Below are 23,831 nucleotides of genomic sequence, written 5' to 3' on the forward strand. Positions count from 1 at the left end.
TGAGGACCATTGGCAACCATAGTAAAATACGTCATCCTGTTTGGCAATGTACCATACAACAGCTGACTAGTTTTACTACCATAGTATGTGGCTTAATTGACAGAGACTATGCGTATGCAAAAATATCAAACCTTTAAACAAACAGATCTGAGGATATAAAAGTGGCATTAAAGTATTGAAGAGCAATCCACATCCAGAATCTGACAGACTAAACTGAGGAGACTGACTAAACCATGGCTCAGAAGGTGTTCTATGGTCTGGCTCTTGTCCTTATTATAGGAGTAATGCTTTTGAATGTACAGCCTGCTGAATCTGCCCCAGGTAATGTATAATCAATTTATACATATTGTGTAGATCAGCCAACTTGAAAATAAGGTTAATCAAGGTAAACATGTAGGCTTGCCATTACCTTCTGGGGGAAAAGCTAACACAAAGGTGATTAGGGTGTAACACAGAATTAGATTTTGGTTTTATTTTCACAAAATGTATTCCTTCATTTTGTCCATGTGACTCATGTGTCCTTTCTAGTTAGCTAAGAGTCGAAAGGTGTTTATTCAAAGGTAGCTCACATCTGGAGGGTCTTTGAAAGAGTCAGCAAAATAAAACTATGTTTAGGGTATGTTCTGGCAAAATGCAAGAACATTTGAACACTCTAATAAATGATTTACGCTAATTGCTCTGTCATGTTCCAAAAATGAAATCTATATCAAGACTTTATTGTGACATTGACTGTATGACCTTTTTAAAAAAATCTCGGTTTTTCATTCTTAAAAGTGGTTTCAATTGTGCAATTAAGGATGGCAACTAGAGTTGTGAAATGTTGGGTTAAAATATCAAAGTGTGAAATTCAGAAAAGGCAGTTATAGCTGCACAACAGATGCCTGCCCTCAAGTGTGGTGAAATACAATGCACTGCACTGGGGTTTGAATGGGGATCTGTATAGCAGGAGTGGAGGTAGTGAAGCAACACAAACTATGCGGTTCACTCTTCAAACTTTATGAGATGATCTGTCATGAGCAATGTAAGTGTCTATGGTACTTATAGAGCCTGACCCTTGTCAAAAAGCAGCACAGTGCTCTACTAGGTCACAGGCAAATATATAATGACCAAGTGATGGGAGTGGGCTGGTATGGAGGGGGACTATTAGTGTCCCATGATCAATGCATCTGACTCCATCACATGATTTGCAATTGCTTCAGGTTCCCAGGATTAGAAGGGTAAGACAGGGAGGGCGCGCCCTCTCCTATAAAGGTCCCATTCTCTGGAACTCACTTCCACTTGCCCTAAAGATTAACTCCAATTTCCAATCCTTTAGGAAGCTCCTTAAAACCCATCTATATTCGACCTCATAATCTGCTGGTAGTATAATTTATTCAGTTATCAGTCCATCACCTTCATCAAAAGCGCAAGCGCGGAGATAGCCCTTTGGGGGTCGAATCCTGCGCTTTATAAGAAAATAAATAAATAAATAAATAAATGACTGCAACTAGGTACAGAACGCTATCTCCCTGAGTTGTGTAAATGTATTGTTCTTATTTACTCATTTATGTCTAATCTCTCTATGCTGACGGTTAAGGCTGGTCTTCACAAAACCATCTCCAGTGGAGGCAGTACACAACAATTTGTGTGCAAAATGTATAACTTTAGAATTGAGCTTTTCCCCTTTAACTAAAAATCTACTCAACTAAAGTATAGCTGAAGGCAGAGAATGCTCTCTAGTATTCAAAATTGTATCATTCTTATTTTAAACAGATGAAGTGGTAAAGAGAATGGAAGTGCTGGGCAAAGAGAAAAGGAAAGAGAATGGTACCATTACCCAGTATAAAACAATGTGACTAGGCCCCTTGTTTTGTAAACAGCTATCTATGAAATGCAGTACATTCCAGAGCACCAGTTATCTAAACATGGAGTGAACGAGTACCAAATGTGTGCTCCATCAACCTTAAAGGATACTGGCTCTCTAGCTCATTATGGAACCTCAGTGGTGAAGCCATAATAGAGCAGTAGTGTCAAAAGGCTCCTGCTCTGTCAGCTGAAGCAGGGACAGTGAGACTGCTGCTGGGGTGTGCTGGGCTCTGATACCACCAGCTCTTTTCAGAACAGGACAGCCAGCAAGGGTTCACAGGCAGCGGTTACTTAAGGCACAGCTTCTTCTTGGGGGTTGTTGTCCACAGTTGTATTCTTTGTGCAGGCGGTCCACCTCATAAGTACTGAAACCCCGTGGAGTTTCTCATCTTTCAAGGAAAGGAGATGTGGGGTGGAGGGAATGATACTAGCGCCGCAGCAGTGGCATGCTGAATGTGCTCCCGGCAGGGCCAATACTTCTCACCACGAACAACAGCAACTACCTTCATGACTATCTCACTCTAAATTTGTTTTGTTCTTTACTCCTTCTTCTCAATTTTTCAACAACTCAAACCTAATGTTTTTGTGTAACAGTTTCATTTTCTCTCTTTATCCGTTCCCCGAAACAATATGCCAACTCATTCATTCTATCTTCTCCTTAAACCCTGCTGTCAATTCTCTTCCACTCATTTGGTGATTGTGCATGTCATGTCACGTGTGTGATTATCTCCTGCAGTCCTACCTTTGAGCATGAGGCGACTGGGATACTGTCACTGTCACTCTCTTCATCTGAACATTAAAATCATACAGTGATAAAACCTGCTCTGCATGTGTAGATGGGCCCATTACACCTGCTTTAGTGAATCAGTGAGTTTAACCCCACCCTTCTTTTCCATCGGTGGCACACCACAGTGTCCGCTTTTATGGTTATCCTTTCAGGAGCAATGAGGACAATTCACATTTTGTTCAACCTAAATGCTCACCAAGCCCCTGCAATTCCCCGACAAGGTTAATCCAAGTACTCAATATGCAAAATGTGTGTTCACAACCTAACATTCATATGCTTGCATTCAAACCTTTGTGTCACCGATAACTGACTATTTGCTATTGCTTGAGTTGACTACAGCTAATACCACATGTTTATTTTCAATATGGTGCGTGTATGAGAATGTGAATACGATTTAGTGTTTCTGCCCTCTTCAAACGTTTGTACAGTTAGCAGAACCCTTCTACGGTTTGGTGCTGCGTTTTCCATGCAAATGCTATGCTCATGTGTAACAAATGGTTTTAAGTTAGGAGTAAATTTTAGGTGAAACTCCAAATCAAATATAGAAACATCTAATTTCTCATCACCTTTGGATTCATTGGTGCAAATTATTCACTTTATACGCCCTGTTGGGATCTCATTGTAGACATAGAAGACAGACCACCTTTGGCAACTCTTGATATCTTCTTATCTTATGGTATGTTATTCAATACCTGCCAGAACTCAAACTACAAATTAAGCGGTTCAAAAGGGGGTGGTGATGGAGGGAGCATCTGAACCAATCAAACACTCACACCCAGTCAAAAGATCTGGGTTTAATCCATCACCGTTCTTTAGCCCACTCTGCCACCCCAGTTCAGAGATGGCCATATGCAAATCAGTCTGACCCTGTGCCTCATGGGAACAGTCCAGCCCGAACTGCCAAGTCATGCCTCCCCTGGACCGGAAACAAGCTTCCTAGGACTGGTTTCTGGCATTACAGCCGTCTTCAGCCAGGTTTGCTTGAATCCAGTGGCAAAGTGAGCAAGGGACTCACGTCTGAGCATACCCTGCCAACTTAAGGCGAACAAAGCCGTACAAAAGGGGGTGGTGATGTGTGAAGCATCTGAACCAATCAACCACTCACACCCAGTCAACAGATCTGGGTTTAATCCATCACCGTTTTTTAGCCCACTCTGCCACCCCAGTTCAGAGATGGTCATATGCAAATCAGTCTGACCCTGTGCCTCATGGGAACAGTCCAGTCCGAACTGCCAAGCCATGCCTTCCCTGGACCGGAAATAAGCTTCCTAGGACCGGTTTCTGGCATTACAGCCGTCTTCAGCCAGGTTTGCTTGAATCCAGTGGCAAAGTGAGCAAGGGACTCACGTCTGAGCATACCCTTCCAACTTATGGCGAACAAAGCGGTACCAAAGGGGGTGGTGATGTGTGGAGCATCTGAACCAATCAACCACTCACACCCAGTCAACAGATCTGGGTTTAATCCATCACCGTTCTTTAGCCCACTCTGCCACCCCAGTTCAGACATGGCCAAGCTTTCTAGGACCGGTTTCTGGCATTTCGACGTGGGTCCCTTGCTTACTTTACCACTGGATTCAAGCTACCCTAGCTAGGATTGTGGTGCACTAACATCTGCATCTCCTTGCTCAAGGCATGTATAAATCTGCAGTTTGTGACCTCATTGCTGCCAGGCAGAATGATCGACTGGAGACATTTCTAGAGCTGTGGAGTTTGTTCATAAGAGGCCCCAGAACTAGACCATATAACCTGGTACAAATGAACTATGAGGGATCCGATATACCGTCTTACCCATGGGATTAATCAGGGGAACCTGTATTGAGGCTCAAGAATACTTGTCTGCAATTAGCTAACAGACTTTCTCAGAACAAAAGATAATGGACACCTGAAAGGTAGGAAGGTTCCCTACTAACACACACCTCCTTTCTTTTTACCATTCACCCCCTCGCCTCCCCGTCCCCCTGCCTGGATTGCCCCTTCTTATAGAAAATGGTTACATTTACCCTCTATCAGTACAAAGCCAAAATGCAGGATGCTTTACCTTGCCATACATTGGATTTTGGAAGGCTCCTATAGTCCTGTTCTTTTGAATAGTCCGGTAACTTGACCGTGTATGCTGACACGTTTGTTTTACAAGGCTTTACTTTTCTTGTATGATACATGTAAAACCCAGTAAAAAAGTGTGAATGAGGGTAGATTGACTGGTGAATACATTTCTACCTCTGACAACCATTATTAATGCTTTGCCTTCATTGGTGTATGTCTTCTTGACAACCTTTCTCTCAGTTGCTGCACTAAAATGTAATGCTGTTAATAGCGACACAATATCAGTACATGAACATTACTGCCCTGTTCTTCTAGGGATTGTGTGACTTATCTATTGACAATCAATGTATAAGTTTAGCTTAACTATATTAATATTCCAGGGTTCCAGGTTAGGTTCACTTTATCCCACCTCAAGAAAATCCTAAGAACTTAGTTTAGTTTTGATATCGTCTTTGAGAGTTTACTCCTTCCGTGAACCATTTTCAGCATGGTTAAAAAATGAGACATTAAACCAAGTACCTTCGAATTTGCCTTTAGCCAGAAAATCAGATAGTATCCTTTAAAAATAAGTATGTGCTTCTGTTGGATTAGTGCACTAACACTGGTGTAATTCTGTCTTTTCCAGGATCACGAGAGAGTGTATTGGTCAAACTCTGTCTTTTCTTTTCCTCCTGCAGAAACTCGAGAGTCAAGGCTGGGTGATGATCGTGCTTCAGGATTGCGTGTATGTATTGCAGGTTTTGTAGTCGTGCTTGTCAACGATGGTCCCAATGGGGGCAGAGAGAGGGGTGAACCACACTGTGCCCATTTACCAATTAAGCCAGGCAAGGCCTTGTGGCCTGGGGGTAGCAATTCTCCCACACAAGTGCAAGGATGGCTGCCAAGTCAAGTGGTCATGTCAAGAACCTGAGAATTCTTGTAAGATTTTCATCACTCTCACATCTAATAAGCATTGACAGAACCCAAGGAATCTTGAGAGCCAACATACATTGGCAATGTACACAGCTCTTCAAACAGGAAGGGGGGTCAGCACTGAAACCATATTTTGGAAAGGAAATAATTTGAGGAGTAAATTCACAGTTATTAGATGCAATCCATTGGTCAGGTTGTACAGTCTTTAATCAGTCTGGACTGTATAAGTATAAGTGAACCCTCTTTTATTCTGCTTGGTTATTCTTTACAAGGTAGTAGTTGTAGGGGAAGTACTTTATAGTACATCACAGTTTCCTTATAAATTGTTATTGTCATTGATTTAGTTGTCGTAGCGCAAAACCATTGTTATGTCTTCTTCTTGCTCTTCTTCTTTTCAGGCTAACCGGCCGGGAGCCGAGGAAAGAGAGTCAGAGGTATGTATTGTATCCTGGAGTAAAGATATTGTTCATCTCCACTCTTTCTTCTACCTTGTGTCTCACTTCCAACAATACCTCAGTTAGCATTATCTAGTCCTCTGTCACTTTCAGAAAGACTGGTCTTTACTCTCTAGTCCTTTATTGTTTCCTTTGTCCTTCCCTGACAGGTCTTTCCTTCCTATGAATTCATGTTAATTATGTTTTAGAACGTTTTGCTTAAAAGAAAAATATATACAAATATATAAATCCTTTGGCCGGTATAAACTAATTTCAAAAAGAAAACCAAACTTGGCGCACCAATAAAAGATAAAATAATCGTCACTCTTCTGTTATTGTGATGTATAACTCTGACAGTCTGCACTTTACTTACTCAGCCTTCCCTACACCACTGCCCAGTCTGGCCGCCTCTTCCCAATCCATACAAGTTTTGATCATGCTCCTGGCTTGGCCACACCCCTCCAGAAGCATGGCAGAATCAAGTGCTTCTCCCGCTAGTTCCCGCTCATCCCTGTTCTGTTTCCCTGACTGCTGCAAGTTTGACATGTGTGTCTCTGTAAGATTCTCTTAGCCCGGAGGTCTCCAGTCCAGGGTCGGATTGGAAAGGCGGCCACTCAGGCAATGGCTGATAGGCCGATATCCAAATTTCAGCTGTGGGCTGCTTTTATGGGCAGCCTTGGGGGGCGAGTTGGGAGGTGTCTGTGTTGTTCAGATGCCGCCAGTGACCCAGTGGGTGCCTGAGAGGCCTTTCTGGAGGCAGATGGGCGTCCTTTACCTCCCTTTTATCAACGGGCAGATGTGTCACTCCCTTTCTTTCTCTAGATGGCCCATTTATGTATGTATATTGAGCAGAGCAGGGGGCCTGAGCGGATGTGGCCTCACTTCTTTTCAGGTGTTTCATCAGTGTGAAATAATCTGTGCATTTTTTATATCTACTTGAAGTTAAGAAAACATTCCTCTGCCAGAGACACCCCTCCCCCTTTTTTTCATAAAACTTTAAAGCAGTGTTTTGCGGAAAGGCAATATACAAAATGAGAGCCACTTTTTTATTGCGTCCCCGGGCCGAATTTTAATCTCAATCCAACCCTGCTCCAGTCCCGCTATATCTGTGGACTCCTTAAATCGAACCCTGTACCAATCTATCTCTAGATTTCTAGTCAAGGTCCCATCAAAGAAATCAGCTACTGTCTTTCTAGATCGTGTGTTTTCGCACTTCCCGCTAGTTTGGTGGTTTCTGATCTTGGCATCACCGTCTCTCTCTTGCTACCCTGCATTCTTGTCAGTCTCCTCCCACTCTTGTAGTATTGTTCCCTGTCTCTTTCTCTGCTATCATCCCAGTTCTGTAAAAGAAATGTCCTTCCTTCCTTCGTTTCTATTCCCAGGGCTTTAAGTGGGCCGGGTCTCAAGGGGTCTGAGCACCGGCAGTTTTTTCAAGGGGGTCTCGAAACGGGTCTCTATCGGGCTCTGTTTTGAGTCATGACACAGGCAGTCCGTTTTTCCCCCAGACTGCAGTGACAGCTGTTTGCTGTCACTGCAGTCTGGAAAAAAGTGCCAGGGCACAAAACAAAGCCTGATAGAGACCTGTTTCGAAACAGCAGGCACATGGATGTGCTCTGCTCACACTGCTCACTTCTCAGTAGTAGAGAAGTTACAGCATGACGTCATGCCAGGTGAGCGTTGTGGGGGAAGGGAAATCCTTTTAAGAGTCATGTTCTTTCTGTATTTCCCTTCTCCTTCTGAAACTCAGGAGCAGCAACATTGTGGTAGGCTCACCAGGGATTTAATTGGAAGCTTTGTCAATATTATATACAAGTCATAGTTGCAGCTTGTTTATCTTCTACAAGTAATAACCATTGACAAAGCCAATATCCCTTACTTAATGTAGGTATTATTATTATTATTATTATTATTATTATGGAAGTTTGTAAACCGCCTGATTACGCACTCTGGCGTGTCCCCGCGCTAGGTGAGAGAGTATGAGGTGGCCAGATAGGGAGGGCTATACAAGTGCTAACCTGAACAGGTGGGTTTTGAGAGCTCTGCGGAACTTAGCCTCAGAAGGTTCTAGACGCAGCTCCAGCGGAAGCATGTTCCAGCTCTTGGCAGCAAGGAGCCTGAAAGATCTGCCCCCCATGCGCGCTTTGTTAATTTTGGGGACAGTTACCAGGCCAGTGTCAGAGGATCTAAGCATCCGCTCAGGTCTATAAGGAGTGATAAGGCTATGCAGAGGCTCAGGCGCCCTGCCCCCGATGATGCGATGACACGTGCATAGAGCTTTAAAAGTGATCCTTTCCCTAACAGGGAGCCAGTGTAGGGCCTTCAAAGCCCCTTTTGAGGCCGTTCTTCTCGGAAGCCTCAGCACCAGTTGGGCTGAAGTGTTCTGTAGCACCTGGAGGCTGTTGAGGCTTCTCACCGTAGTTCCCAGATAGATGAGGTTGGAGTAGTCTAATTGCGATGTTACAAGGGCATGCACCAGAGTCTGCCTGGCACCACGGGGAGCAGGTCCAGAATGTTCCGCAGACTGTTGAGTATTCCATAGCACATCCCTACCACTCGATCAATCTGGGGAGTGAACGATAGGTCAGAGTCAAACATCACCCCGAGGTTTTTGGCCTGCCGACAGGGCACTGGAGTGGTGCCTAGGCATGCTGGCCACCATGCCGAGGACCACACATCCGGACCACCCCCCACCACGAGCACCTCAGTTTTGGTCCCATTCAGCTTCAGGCAGATGTTAGACATCCAGGATGCAAGCTCCTGCATGCAAGCACTGAAGCTGGATGAAGCCACATCGGGTGCCTGTGACAGCGAGATGACCAGCTGTGTGTCATCAGCATATGACACTAATTGGATGCCATGGCTTTCCACAATGTTAGCTACGGGGGAAGCATATAGGTTAAACAGGGTAGGGCTCAGGGCAGAGCCCTGTGGAACCCCTTGATCCAAATTGAACATAAAAGAGTAATGTTCTCCCTGTCTGACCTGAAAGCCCCTATTGGACAGAAAGGATTGGATCCACCTCAGCGCTGACCCTGTGACTCCACCCTTGTTTAGACACTGTAGCAAGGTGAAATGTGCTACGGTGTCAAAGGCTGCGCTTAGGTCAAGTAAAATCAGGGCCATCGTCTGTCCCTCATCTATCCCTTGCCTAATGGTCTCAGTAGCCATAAGCAGCGCTGACTCAGTGGAGTGACGTGAGCGAAAGCCAAACTGAGTGGGATGGAGCAGATTGGCTTTCTCAACATAAGCCATCAGCTGAAGATTGGTCATCTTTTCTGCCACTTTGGCCAGGTAGGGGAGGAGTGAAATAGGACGAAGATTATCCAACCTGTCCCAGCTAAGATTAGGCTTTTTTTGGAGCGGCAGTACTACTGCTTGCTTCCAACTTTTAGGTACTGTGCTTGATTTAAATGATAGATCTAAGACATCCCTAATATAAGGCTCAAGGACCACAATACTCTCGGCAAGTAGTTTCGTTAGGTATGATATTACTTGTATCAAATATCTGGATGGAATGACAGAAACAGCAAAATACAAGTCGGGCAGCACACTATGCTAAGCACAGATTTTTTGCGTAAGTGATTTAAAGCCACACCCCTAATTACACTGACCACGCCCCTTTGAGAGACCCCCCAGTTTTTTCATCCCACTTAAAGCCCAGTCTATTCCTCCTTCTTTACCTTTCAGATTTAATCTTGCTTTTCCTTCCATTCCAGGGGTCGATGTCATTACAGACACTTGCCTTACCTTCTTTTATATATTCCCAGTATCCTTACACTATCCTGTGTACACAGGGAGCTTTGACCAACTTGCGGAGACCTTGAGTACTCTGGTTTTACATGATTAAACAGTACAGAACGTCAAAGCATGCCGACAAGACAAGTGAGCTTAAGAAAGCTTCCGCTCACTTGCCATTGAAACCAAGCAGCACCCGACTGATGATATTCCTCAGGCCTAAACCGGTCTTGGGTGTAGTGTGCCTCTCCTGAGTGCACCTAAGCAGGAAACAGCCGACAGGAATGTAGTAGCAGCTTCTTGAATGATGAGTAAGCTCCACATGCACAGGAGAGAGGTCTGTCCAGTTCCTCGACCACAGTAAACTCTCCTCAACAGAATGCTCAGGCATTGAAACCAAACCATGTCACTCACTAACAATGTCACGTTCCACGTTCCATGTAGAACTTAATAAGTATACAAACCATAACATTGGGTTGCTTGAGGACCTGACTTTGCAGTTTGGACTGGACTGTGTCATGATCTGTTGCCACAATAAAGCAGCAAAGGTCAAATTTCTAACCCCCTGGTGCAAGGGCTCAGTTTAAAGCAGCATTAGGAATTAGAAATCCAGTTGTACTGCTATCTATATTCAGGTCAACTCACTGAGCAGTTCTGTGTAGGAGGTGGTTCCTGGTCCCGTTCAGTCCCACTAAATGAGTTCAGGGACACAGTGGGATGACAAACCCTCAATAATAGTACCAACATACAGGAGATGAAACTTTAAAACGTTCTGAAACTCAAGTCTAGTGCATCAAGCGTTAACAGTAACCAAGTTGAAAGAGAACATGAATGCAGGTGTATATGTCATAGTCAACAAAAAATTATGGACATTCCTAACATGGCTAGCAAGTTCCTAGCATCCTAACACCCTATTGCTGCTTCTAAGCGTTATGCTAAACATTAGCAAAAAATAGTTTATAAATTAAGAGGCATATTCACGTCACTTTTAGTGACACTGCGGCGCCGATAGAGCCTTTGCCTTATTTAGCAAAGCAGCGTTAAGCCTTTTAATTTGGCCTTTCGCTGCCTTGTAAATAAGGCACCCTTTCAGGCTGTACTTAGCGTGAAAGGAGAGGGCAATGGGTGTTGCTGTGGGTGTTCCACTGCAACACCCATTGATTTTGACGCTGACCCCTATTTACAAGGGTGGTGTAAATAGGAGGCAGCACGAAAATTAAGACCACGGAAAACCTGGTGTTAAACAGGCAAAACGAGGAGAAATTTTTATTTATCCTTGTTTTTTCTGTTTTCATGTGTGCGGCTTTGTGCGGCATACATAGAAACAGCAAAAGGCATTTGATTGTTTATGTGCAGGAAGGTGACCTTTTCTGCACATAAACAATTTTTAAAAAATAACGTTTTGCAACTTCTATGTGTGTTGCATTAGGCAACACACATAAAATTTACAAAACGCCATTTATAGATTGTTAATGTGCAGGAAGGGAAGCAGTCATGCACATAAACAATTTTCCCCTCAACGCAGACACCCTTGCACTATGGGAAATGCAGGGCTGCACCACATTATTTCTGAAGTGGCAGTGTGCTGCGTTAAGCCAAGGAGGCTAATGCCGTGCTCCGCCACTTCATTGTAAATATGCCCCCAAGTTTCATACGATGCATCTCATAGCCATTCTGAAGCACACCTCTTGCATAAGAATGATCAGCAGTGCTCGGCTCCAGGAACAGCTCAGACTGAGGATAGTTGATGCTGCAAACCAGATCAGCTTCTAGCTTCATAGTTCTGTCGTAAGAGCCTTCAAATTAACAATCAGATACCTTGGTTTATATATATATCCTTGAGTATATGGGTGTGTGAGCATCTGTATGTGTGAGGGAGATGCAATGTGAGTAGCTATATTGGTGAATGAGAGGGCGTGTCAGTGGCTCTCTAGTGGAGAAGTGTGGCTCACTGGTTAGAGCAGGCAGACCCTGAAGCAGAGGTCAGACCCGGGACCAGGGTTCAATTCCCGACGCGGCAGGGTCTTGAGCTCAAATGTCCACGGACTCCATAATTCTCGCTTCGGTGCCTGACCTAATCAGGGGTTCACACTCTGCAACTCTGGGCATTAAGCTTGCTTAATCTCCACAACGGCCCCCCGCGGCGGGATGCCTGGCTTTCACCTTGGGGATGCCCTGTAGGGGTTATCTCACAGGGAAAAGCCAGGATGGGTTCCCAAGGCAAGCGCTTAGAGACCCCTGGGTGTGAAGCGCTATATAAATCCAACATACAATACAATACAATATGGTGAGCGGTGGTGTCAGTGGCTCTCTGGGAGGGTATCTGGGTGTGTAGTGACTGTATCGGTGAGTGAGTGGATATCTGAATGGCTATATGAGTGAGTGACTGGGTGTGTAAGTGGCTGTATGTATGAGTGAGTGGGTGTTTGGTTAAGTGAGTTGGTGTGTGAGCAGCTGTATCAGTGAGTGTCTGTGTGAATTGCTGTATGGGTGACTGAGCGTATGCGTGAGTGCTTGTATGTATGTGTGAATGGGTATGAAGTGATTATGTGGGTGTGTGAGTGCTTGTAAGAGTGAGTCAGTGGCTGTATGGATGAGCGAGGGTATGTGGAGTGACGGTGTAGGTAAATAAGTGGGTGTGTGAGTAGTTGTGTGTGTGGCTATGTGAGTGACTGTTCGTCTGAGTGACTTGTATGTGTGGATGTATGGCTGAGTGAATGGTTGTGTGAATGGCTGTACTACGCGTGGGTGTGAGTACCTCTATGGAGGAGTGAGTGGGTATATGAAAACTCATCTGAGTCTGTGAATGGGTAAGTGAGTGGTTGTATGTGTGTTTCCATGGTAATAAGAGGGGGCATGAGTAGTTCTATTCATGATGTCCCCTGAGGCATTTCCCTGTTTTTGTGCGTGCTGCAGAAAGCAGAACACATAGAAAGAGGAATAAACAAGAACAAATTAAGATATTTCTCATCATAACACTTCAAATGGGGATGTGTAGCATTTCAACACCTTCCCAGGTTTACCAGTAACGTAAATGTGGAAATGCACCAAAATCTATGGGTGGATGCATGGGACATCCACACTCCACCCATGGATTGCCACCCTGAGGCAGGGTAGCGCAGCGATGTGTTGTGCGACTCTGGATTTATCATGCCATGCAGTGCCATTCAAGATGGCCGTACATAGATTGATAAATTGAACGTAAGAGTTGTGTAGCTCTTGCGACCCATAGCGTGGAGGAAGGGTGAGTAACTCTTTAATAAATATGCCCCTAAGGCTCTACTAGTAGAAACTATCTCCCACCTCTAAGTAAGGTTGCCTAACTGCGAGTTTGGAGGGGTGGAAATGAAAATGAGCATAAATCAAACACAGTTTTCGCACACTCTGCCATATTCTCAAAGAGTGGCTAAATAATGTAAACTGACCTTTAAAATTCATCTTTAGTATTGGCATACAATTGTCTTGGTCTCATGGGCCCTCCATCCCTTGAGGAGCACACACTCATCCAAATCCTAAGAAGGGAGCATTAATTGACCACTCATAATGAGGGCCTGGGCAAGAACTGATAGTAATAGTGTGATCAAATACCGGGGTGAGTGCAATTTGTACTCATCTCAAAGGTGCTGTTATGTACTCAGAGTCAAACATTATTTACACCTGTTTTTTTTATTTACATTGGTGTGTATCTTGCTCTGAACTAATTTGTGTGTGTTTAGATGCTTCATACTGAGTTGTTTCCTCTTGCATTAGGTACACTTGGAGCATGTATTCAATATAATTTACAATGAGTTTAGTTTGTTGAATTTTAATTTTGTAATTTCATGGAAAATGTAAACACATTTCTATTAATGTATGTTTGTGTCTTTTTTGATTACGGTACATTGCCAGGTGCTGTCTTTAGAGAGTTAGCCTGTGTAGGTACCTGATAATTGTATGACTTAGTTGCACTTTTTAAGCTTTGCAAAACTGCTACAAACCATGAGCTAACATATGAAAATCCCCTATTTCTGTGTACAGCAAGAGACAGAAGAGCTTGGACTCCTTCGTTCTCTGCAATTATAAAAGGGACGATTATTGGACCACTCATTCCAGCATGGTAAGCAAGGGGTCGCACGATAGAACCAGAAGTAGGTAAATATAATCATATCATATATGCTTCATGATACCAGTTTCCCTTCTAAATTAACCCATTTTGTGGTCAGAGCAAAGGGATCCCCTCATTTTGTGGTTGGAGCAGCAGGGTCACTTTGATCTCACTAACTATAACGGGTCACTACCTGGGGTGAATATGGGGACCATCCTGTGAAGGGCCAAATGTTCCATTCACATATGGCTACTGCTGTTGGAAACAGGACATAGTTTTAGATGGTGTAGTTGATTGAATTACAGCAATATATTATCCATTATTGAACATTATAATTGAGCAGTAAAAACCCCCAAAACTACATTAAGCTTTTTTCCAAAACTACACTTTAAATTGTTAGGGAGAGAGCTGCCACCACCATGAAGACCAGAACCATAGCCACCTCACTGATCAAATATGCTTTCTGAGGTTCAAATTAAATTGGCAACATTTGCTGTTTCCCAGTATCACAAGAGCTGGAAGATAAACTGCCACCCACAAAAACAAGGAAAAATTAGTGGCTAGCATCATTTGATATTTGATATTTGATATTTATGTGCATTTGTAAAGCGCTAACGTTCGCTCCCAAGGGAGCATCATGGCGCTGGGCGAGCTGCGGAGAATAACTGAAAGAGTGAGGTGTGATGAAGGGAGAAGCTAAATGGCAGTCAGGACAGAGGAGTCTGGTTGTTGGTAGACCCATGTCTTGAGAAGTTTTCTAAAGTTGTTCTCATTTTCTGTGGATCTGAGGTTGACAGGTAAATTGTTCCAGGCTTTGGCTGCCAGAACATTGAAGGATTTCCCACCCTTGGTCTTATATTTGAATCTGGGGATTAGAACCAGATTTGTCCCAGAGGATCTCAAGCAGCGCGGGGGGTTATAGCGCGTGAAACGATTTGCGAAGTAGCGGGGCCCTGTATTTTGCATGGTTTTGAAAACTGTAAGGAGCAGTTTAAAGAGGATTCTTTTATGCAGTGGCATCCAGTGCAGCGAATTTAGGGCTGCAGACGCTGATGACCTTCTGGGGAGTTGTAAAACCAGTCTAGCTGCAGTATGTTGGATGCTCTGCAGCTTTCTGGAAGTAGATTTTTTCACTCCGGCCATAAGGCCATTGCAGTAGTCAAGTCGGGAGAGTATGAGGGCTACCGCGACTGACTTTCTGGCTGCAATTGGGAGGAAATCTAAACATTTCTTCAGAGATTTTATTAGTCCAAAGCAGCGACCGGCAGTGATCTTAACGTGGTCATCGAAAGAAAGAGATGAATCGAATTGCACGCCTAGGTTTCTGGCTGATGGAACTGCACTTGGAGGGGCCTCTAATCCTAGGGGCCACCAATCTTTCGGGCAGAAAGAAAGATTTTTACCTAATGGGATGATTTCCGTCTTAGCACTGTTGCATCTAAGATGGTTAGTATTTAACCACTTAAAGACATCAGAGAGGCAGTTTTTAAACCGGAGATCTGCGTCGGTCCGCTGTTTGCCAATGGTGACGACCAATTGAGTGTCGTCAGCGTAAGACGTGACAAGAATCCCATGTGATTCTATCACAGCTAAGAGGGGTGCCATGTAGATGTTAAAAAATAAAGGGCTCAATATGGACCCCTGGGGCACTCCAGATGTGATGAGTTTTTCGCAGGATAGGTGGGGTCCAAGGGACACAGTCTGAGACCTATTTGATAGAAACGATGAGATCCAGGCCAAGGCTCTGTCTGTCACGCCGATCTCTCGCATTCGGTTAATTAGGATGGCATGCGAGATAGTGTCGAACGCTGCTGTGAGATCCAGCAGGATGAGGACTGCTTGCTTGCCCTCATCCTGCAGGAATTTGATGGAATCAGCAAGTTCGATCAGAGCTGTTTCGGTGGAGTGACCGGAGCGGAAGCCCGATTGCTGAGGGTGCAGGATGTTATGGGCTTCTGCAAAAGTTTTAAGCTCCTCATGCACTAAATGCTCCGTGACTTTGCCAAGAATGGGAAGTAAGGAGATGGGGCGCATGTTAGTCAAATCTGTTGGCGATTTGTTCTGTTTTTTCAACAGGGGTTTTACAGTGGCCTTCTTCCATTCAGCAGGTACAAGTCCGGATTCTAGGGATTCATTAATAATAGCATTAATGTAGGGATTGACTGTGTCGATCAGGTGATGTAGAATGATGGGGGGACAGGAATCAGTAGGCGCTCCTGATTTGCAGGCCCGGGTTGCCTTGCTTGTCTGTTGCAGGGAGACAGATTTGAAACTGGAGAGAAGAGGGTAGTTGACTGCTACCTCTAAGGGGGTTGTCGAAGGAAGGGGAAAATCTTTCTGAATGTTGACAATTTTGTCAACGAAGAAATCTGCAATTTGACTGCAAAGGCTATCTGAGGGAGGTATATCAGTGGTGAGGGCTTTCGGGTGAGTGAAAGACTTAACTATGGTAAAGATAGTTTTTTGGTTTTGGTGTGCTTCCATTATAAGCTTGGTGTAATATTCCTTTTTTGCTGTTTTTATGTCAGAGAGATATAATTTCCTCTGTTGGACATAACATGTTCTGGAGACCGTGTCATATGCTTGTCTCCAGTGTCTTTCTAGTCTCCGACATAGAAGATGACTCTCTGCTAGGGTCTGAGTGTACCAAGGGGCATTTGGTTTTTTCTTCTTAGGGCCCTTTTCTTGATGGTTTTTGGGCTCAGTATTAGCCGTGACTATTTGGTTCATCCAGGTATGGAAGTTGCAGGAGTCAATTTCAACATCTCCAGTTACAGTGGGGGCAATGGTTTTGACTCCAGCTTGATTCGTTCGGCCACTTTCTTCCAGTTGACTGTAAAGGTGGCTTGGGCATGCCTAGAACTGGGTAGGGTGGGAAGAGGTGTCATAATATCAAAAGGGATGAAATAATGGTCAGTCCAAATTTGAGGTAACGGAGGGGAAGTGGAGAGGGTTGAGAGATTGGAGCATATGCCATCAATAGTGTGTCCAGCACTGTGAGTGGCAGTGTTGATACGTTGGGAGAGTCCAAAGATGTTCAAGGACTGTAGGAAGGAGATGGTATGGGGGTCTACAGGTGATTCCATATGTAGGTTCATATCGCCAATGAGCGTGAAGTTAGGGTATTGTAGCATGAGCGATCCGAGGGCCTCATCCAAAGAATTGAGGAAGGAAGTAGGATTGCCCGGAGGACGATATAGGAGCCCTCCCGAGAGGGAAAACGAGGCGTTGATTTTAATGGAAAAACCCAAGCTTTCAGTGTCCTTAAGGTGACATAAGTCAAATGTGTGACAGGGAAAAGTTTCCTTAATGATTAGTGCTACCCCGCCACCTCGACCGGAAGGTCTATCCCTCCTGAAGATGGTGAAACCAGGGGGGAGGGCAATAGCCAAATCAGGGTTGGAGGAGTCATTGAGCCAACTTTCGGTAATGAACAGGGCATCTAGTTCTTGGCTTAATATTAAATCGTGCACGTCTTGGCAATGGCAGGCTAGGGACCTGGCATTTACAAGACCTCCCTTGAAGTGGGTGGGACGAATTTTCGAGGGGCCATGCGTGTCAGCAACGTCATTTATAAGCAGAGGGGGAGTCCATGCACAACGAGGACATACAAGGGGGCTGGAGAGGGGGTCAATATGGGGGCAGTCAGAACAGTGGGGGTCGGGTGGGGGGCGTAGGGACAGTAAGTAGTTTGTGTCGTACCTGATGGTGGGTTGCAACCCGACAGCGTGCCCTGCGCCCGGCGCGATCCGGTCGCGGACGGGCGCAGACGGGCTTGGCTTTGGCGCGGCTTCGGCACGCGTCCGGCGCGCCCGCTGCGCCAGCCTGCTGCGCCGTCTGGCCGGTCTACACATAATATGGGTAGAAAAGGGGGTGGGAGTGTGGCGTGACTAGAGCGCTCTCCCTGCCTCCCTCAAGATGGCGCCCACCGTCGCCGATAATCGGCAAAGCGGCAGTGCAGACGACGATCTTTTAATGTGTGTCAGTGGTGTCAGAGTGCCTGTTTATAAATTCCCCTTAACTCAGGTGAGCCCCCCAAGAATAAAGCAGACAATAAAAAACAATTAGCGATTAAAAGCGTTCTGGTACAATTTAGATGGTAAAAAACGCGCTATTTCAAACGTTATCAAGATAACAGGAATTCAGGAATTCAAGCACAGCTCGCAGCCCCAGTTGTCTCACCGGGGAGAGCTACTGTAGGGCACCGAGCGCGAGGAAGAGGCGGATTAAATATTCCAAGGGGGCGGGAGTATGGCGCGACTAGAGCGCTCTCCCTGCCTCCTTCAAGATGGCGCCCACCGTCGCCGATAATCGGCAAAGCGGAAGTGCAGACAACAATCTTTTAATGTGTGTCAGTGGTGTCAGAGTGCCTGTTTATAAATTCCCCTTAACTCAGGTGAGCCCCCCAAGAATAAAGCAGACAATAAAAAACAATTAGCGATTAAAAGCGTTCTGGTACAATTTAGATGGTAAAAAACGCGCTATTTCAAACGTTATCAAGATCAAGATAACAGGAATACAGGAATTCAAGCACAGCTCGCAGCCCCAGTTGTCTCACCGGGGAGAGCTACTGTAGGGCACCGAGCGCGAGGAAGAGGTGGATTAAATATTCCAAGGGGGCGGGAGTATGGCGCGACTAGAGCGCTCTCCCTGCCTCCCTCAAGATGGCGCCCACCGTCGCCGATAATCGGCAAAGCGGCAGTGCAGACAACGATCTTTTAATGTGTGTCAGTGGTGTCAGAGTGCCTGTTTATAAATTCCCCTTAACTCAGGTGAGCCCCCCAAGAATAAAGCAGACAATAAAAAACAATTTGCGATTAAAAGCGTTCTGGTACAATTTAGATGGTAAAAAACGCGCTATTTCAAACGTTATCAAGATCAAGATAACAGGAATTCAGGAATTCAAGCACAGCTCGCAGCCCCAGTTGTCTCACCGGGGAGAGCTATCATCTGCACCTTTGCTTTTCGAAAACAAATTGTAGTTGCATTGATTAGTTCCAACTTTCAAATCATGTTTCAAGAATGGTGCTCCTTAGCATACAAAATATACAACAACTTTAAATTGATTAGGTTTCTGATATTGCCTTGATGGAAAAAGATAAAGCATAGTGTTTGAGGGGGAAATGAAAAAGTGAAATAATTATCAGCAAATTTGGGGAACATTTAAAGCAGAGTGTTATTATTTAACTTCTCCTAGTTGAAGCAGAGTCTGGCTACTCGGTCCAGAAACCTCTAGAGGTTCGTATTTTTTTTTAAGTGGCCCATTCTTCGGGGGTTATTAAGAGTTATGGTGGGTGGTCTGCCATCTACCAGCAGGGTGGAGGTCATACATTGAGCCAACTTGGCAGAATACCACCAGCCATTTATAGAAATCCCTCCTTGCCTGGTGCAGACCTCAGTACATTGAGAGGTGCCACCACCACTTTGATGGCTACTTTGAAGACACTGTAAATCTACTGAGCAGCCACCATGTTTCAGCTGGCCTCTTAGCTACCCTTTTTTTCAAAACTAACTCCCAAAGAGGGGTTTGTATTTGAAAACAGAAGACTAATAGCCCAAACACTCTGGGAATTTGCTCCCAGGGTATGGGGTCAATTTAAAAAAAAAATCTGTTGGGCAACCAGGCAATTCCTGGTGGTCCCAAACACGGAAATGTATGTGCAAGATTGCTTGCTCTCAATAGCACGAAAGGTCTGAGATATTTAGAACAATGGCTGGATATCTGTTGGAATATTGGTCTAATGTTTTCACCAGGGAGGCCTTCATTAGCCTTATTCTGGCTGCTCATCCAACTCTTAATAGAGAGGACTGGCAATCAGTTTGATGAACAGGGTACACCACCACCTCTGTGGCAGGGTACCCTATCCACTAAATTCTAAATGGCCAGATCCATATTAAATGTTATTATTCTAGTAAAGGATGACAGGCTGTTTAGTGCTCCTAGCCAGACAAACCTGTTTACCATTACATTTGCAGCCACAACCATGGTTTGGGAATTCTAAATTAATCATTCATTTGAGATTCAAGAACAAAAAATATAGAGGAAAAACTCTAATGTTAAGGGACTTACCATCCTCAATTACAAAGTGCACACAGCTGAATCTACTACACAGCCAACCATATTATTGACAATTCTGTTTCTTTAAACCCTGGCCGAAGTAGCTCCTCCTGCCACGTTCTCTATTTCTCCTATCACCAACACTTAGATATCTACCCGCAGAGTTCACCTATTAGCCTGCCTCTATCCAATCAACCCAGCCCTCTAATTGATCTACTGCTCCCCGTTCTTCATCATTCTCTTTATTGGTTTGGTGCTAGTTTTGTGTTATGTAAATTCACATACATACATTCAAGACTCCCTTGAAAAGTGCCCTTTGCAAGGAAGCCTTTGACATTTTTTCAGACATCACCAGACTTACCAGAGAGATTGAGCCCTACTCATTCCACAAATGCTCCACCAAGACTGTTCATGAACAGAATCCAAAAGCTGCAGATCTCTGACTTGTAACTGGCCTTAAATCTACCTGGTATCACACATATGGTCAAGACACCCAACAGACCATCAAATCTGCAATTCACTGTTTTAGTAATGTACATACATAAATGCAGGCATCAGTCACTCTACCTACAAGTGCAATTTGCAACTACATTTATAATACAGTGGATGACTCAGTTTGAGAGATGGATACTTGAGAAGGATGATGCAAAATGAGGTTTGTGCAAGATTTATAAATATGATGCAGTCAATTCATGAAATGCAGGATAGAAGAGCTGAGAACAGGAATTGGGGCAATAACTGACTGGCAGATAATGGAATGACATGTCCAGCAGGTCAGCAGCTAGTGCACCCAGAGAAGCAATGAAGGAAACTCTTTTAAAGATAGCAGTAAATTGGAACTACATTCCAGCCCGAATATATCCAGTGCTTAATTTGAGCCTTTGGTTTCCGCTGCTCGGAACCAGCACTTAATTGTCAAATCTGGCCCTTGTGACAATCTGCTAAATGGAGGAACTGAAAGGCTAATTTAGAGATGACCGTAACAACAGTTAGTTATTAATTCAATATACATTAAAAATGACTGTTACCTGCCACACAAGCCATTCTAGGCAAAAATGAGATGAACATGTCTGAGTATTTTGGCAACCAAACTGAGGGAGATCACTTGTCCAAGGTACTTGAGGGTGCTTAGAATCACTGGATCAGAACAATGGAATTGATAAGTGAAGCCCAAATTTGGGAAGTTATTAGAAATGTATTAAAGAAGAGTGGGTGGACAAGTTATGATCTAGATGGGATATGTGCAGTCACGGACATTTAAAGGGATGGCGATGGAATGGAGACATCTTTGGGGATGAATTAAGGGTGGATATTATTGTCATATGGAATGTGTTGATGTTAACCAGATACATACTGGACCAGGGGAGAATTTGAATTTACACTTGCAGATTTAGAGCAATTTGCAATCTCCATAGAGTTCCGGACAAATTCTGTGAATCGCCACTTTGCATACTTTTTTCCCAGTTCAAGCAATGTGCTTACAACAGGAAGAAAGTGAAAGCTCGAGCAAGTGAGCTGGCAAGCATTAACGTCATTTGGCATTCCGAACCATGATTTTTGGTCGCTAGCAAGCCTTCCAGTGTGATTTTCTATCACGAGTGGTCATGGGAGTAGCGAGGGTTAGAGCGCTGCTTCTCAGGTAGATTTGCACATCAAGATGCAGGAAAATCAACTCGACTGGCCACATGCTCTTGCGTACCAAACATTGGCATTGTCACAGATATATCAGCGTTGAATGAGCTACCGGCGTTAAATCGCATTGCAACAGCGTAAAATGCATTATTTCCACACGTTGGCAGAATTCCGCAGAAACTTGCAAAGTTGTTGTGTGACTCTTTGGAATTACACTAAGGGGGTCATTATGATGGCAGACGTCCGCCACCCAAGAGGTGGAGAGAACGTCCGCAGGGGCAGCGGCGGTCCCTCAGTGCGAATTAGGATGTGACCGCCACCTGTATTTTTAACATTGCGGCGGGTGCTGCTTGAAGCAGCACCCGCCCCAATGCTGAAAATACATGCAGTGCATTTGCATGCACAAAGCGGCAGGCAACGCGCGGTGCCTGCCGCTATGTGCAAGCAAATGCAGGGGGGTACCATAGGTACCCCCATCAGCACCCCCCACCCCCTGACACCCTGGGGGCCCGCAACGGGCCCCTATACAGAAAATACCACATGCTTTTTCACGGCGGAAAAGCCGCCGTGGAAAAGCATGTTTCCCCATGCATCCTAATATGGCTGGCTGTGTCTGATAGACACCAACACCATATTAGAGCTTTTCCACCGCGGCGGAAAAGCTGCGGACGGTCTTCCCGACCCCCCTGCCATCCTAATCTGGCGGGGGTCTTTTCTATCACCGCAGCGGTGAATCCGCATCCTCCGGGCCGGCGGTGGCTTCCGCCGGCCCGGAGGATGCGGATTCACCGCAATCCTAATCGGCCCCTAAGTGAAGATCCACGAGTTCCATCAACCCCTAAGTACTGAAACAATATACTGGACATTTTCTGGCTCCTGATGGTCGGTGCCGGCTGCATTTTCTGAAAATTAAATTAAAAGATTTTGACCCACAATTACATAATACAACAGTTAAACTGCACCCTCACCGCAAATAGTACCCACCACAAGATTTGCAAAGACCAAAACACCTTTTGCTGCTACCTATAATATGTTTTGTTTTCAGGAACATGATGGCCTGTTATTACCGGCTAATTACTATTAATATTTTTTTTTATCCACAGATTTCCATGACGTGAAATGTAAACTCAATGAGGCTGTCGCTCTCTACCAGCTTTTATTAAATTCATTGGCTGGCAAATTAAATAATAAATCATATTGAGATCTATCCTGAACGTGTTTTTGTGTTCTTTTGTGTCAGACAGTGGGAATCACAAGATCAATCCATGATATCACTTCAGAGTTTCAGAAGATGCATCAAACTACACCTTGTTTATTACCATGTATCTAATTATTTAATCATCTTTGATGCTTTTGTGTTTCATTCACATTCTTTTCTTTTAGGTTGGTGCCATCATGAACGCATCAGAATGCGACCAATATGCAGTGCATTTTGTACGCTATGCAAAGCACCACATTAACCCAAGATTAAATATACAAGGAAATGGTTCAGAACTAATCATAAAGGTGTGCCCAATGAGGAATTTAGTGAGAAAAAAATTCCAATGTCTAGTAGTAAATGATAGTGTACATGGGTATGGCTCGTTTTCACAAAAGCTTGTGTGTAATAGCCAAAGCACTGACAAAAGCAGACAAATGTCAATGTCATGTAGACCCCATGCTTGCAAAACCATCAACTCATATTTATTTTTGGTGATCAAAAAAATGACATTTGGATGCCAGAAAAGCCACAGTGTGTAGTGGGTCAGTTTCATAATGTCCAATGACAGCGATACCAATATTTCTTGAAAGATTCAACTCTATATTTTATATCACTACGCCATCCTCTTATCATACAATATTACATTATTCAGTATTACAGTAACTCACAAACATTTAAAATCATATAACAATGGAAAATAAGCCAGTTCATGACAGCTGAAGAAGGAAGATGAGGGAGAGATGGAAAAAGCAGGAGGAAGAAAAATTAAGATTGTGGTGAGTGCAAAGAGATGAAATGAGTTAAAGGTAACTAGCATAGAACAGTTGTAAACATTTGGAGTATGATACAATATGTATTATATGTTCCCCAAATATAACATTCCACCAAGTAAATACAGATAATTTAGAGAAATCTTTCCAATAAGAGAGTACTACTTTAAAAGTAAGTGCAATAAAAAGATCTAACAATAGAGGTATATTAGGTAAATTATCAATACTACAAGAGTGGGAGGAGACTGACAAGGGCGGGGAGTAATGGAAGAGAGAAGGTGATGCCAAGATGGGTGAGAGCCGATCTAGAGGGAAGTGCGGAAACACGTG

General features: G+C 44.3%; 1 long non-coding RNA gene across 1 annotated transcript; it reads left to right on the forward strand.

Moving 5' to 3' along the window:
- The first annotated feature begins 200 nt into the window (after positions 1 to 200).
- On the forward strand, positions 201 to 22,744 carry LOC147661068 (uncharacterized). Its single transcript, XR_015306033.1, has 5 exons — positions 201 to 321; positions 5,353 to 5,399; positions 5,986 to 6,021; positions 13,774 to 13,852; positions 22,634 to 22,744. It is a non-coding gene; the product is annotated as an uncharacterized LOC147661068 (long non-coding RNA).
- The last annotated feature ends 1,087 nt before the right edge of the window (positions 22,745 to 23,831 follow it).

Source organism: Lissotriton vulgaris, unplaced genomic scaffold (genome assembly GCF_964263255.1).
Source record: "Lissotriton vulgaris unplaced genomic scaffold, aLisVul1.2 SCAFFOLD_456, whole genome shotgun sequence".
Taxonomy (NCBI): Eukaryota; Metazoa; Chordata; class Amphibia; order Caudata; family Salamandridae; genus Lissotriton; species Lissotriton vulgaris.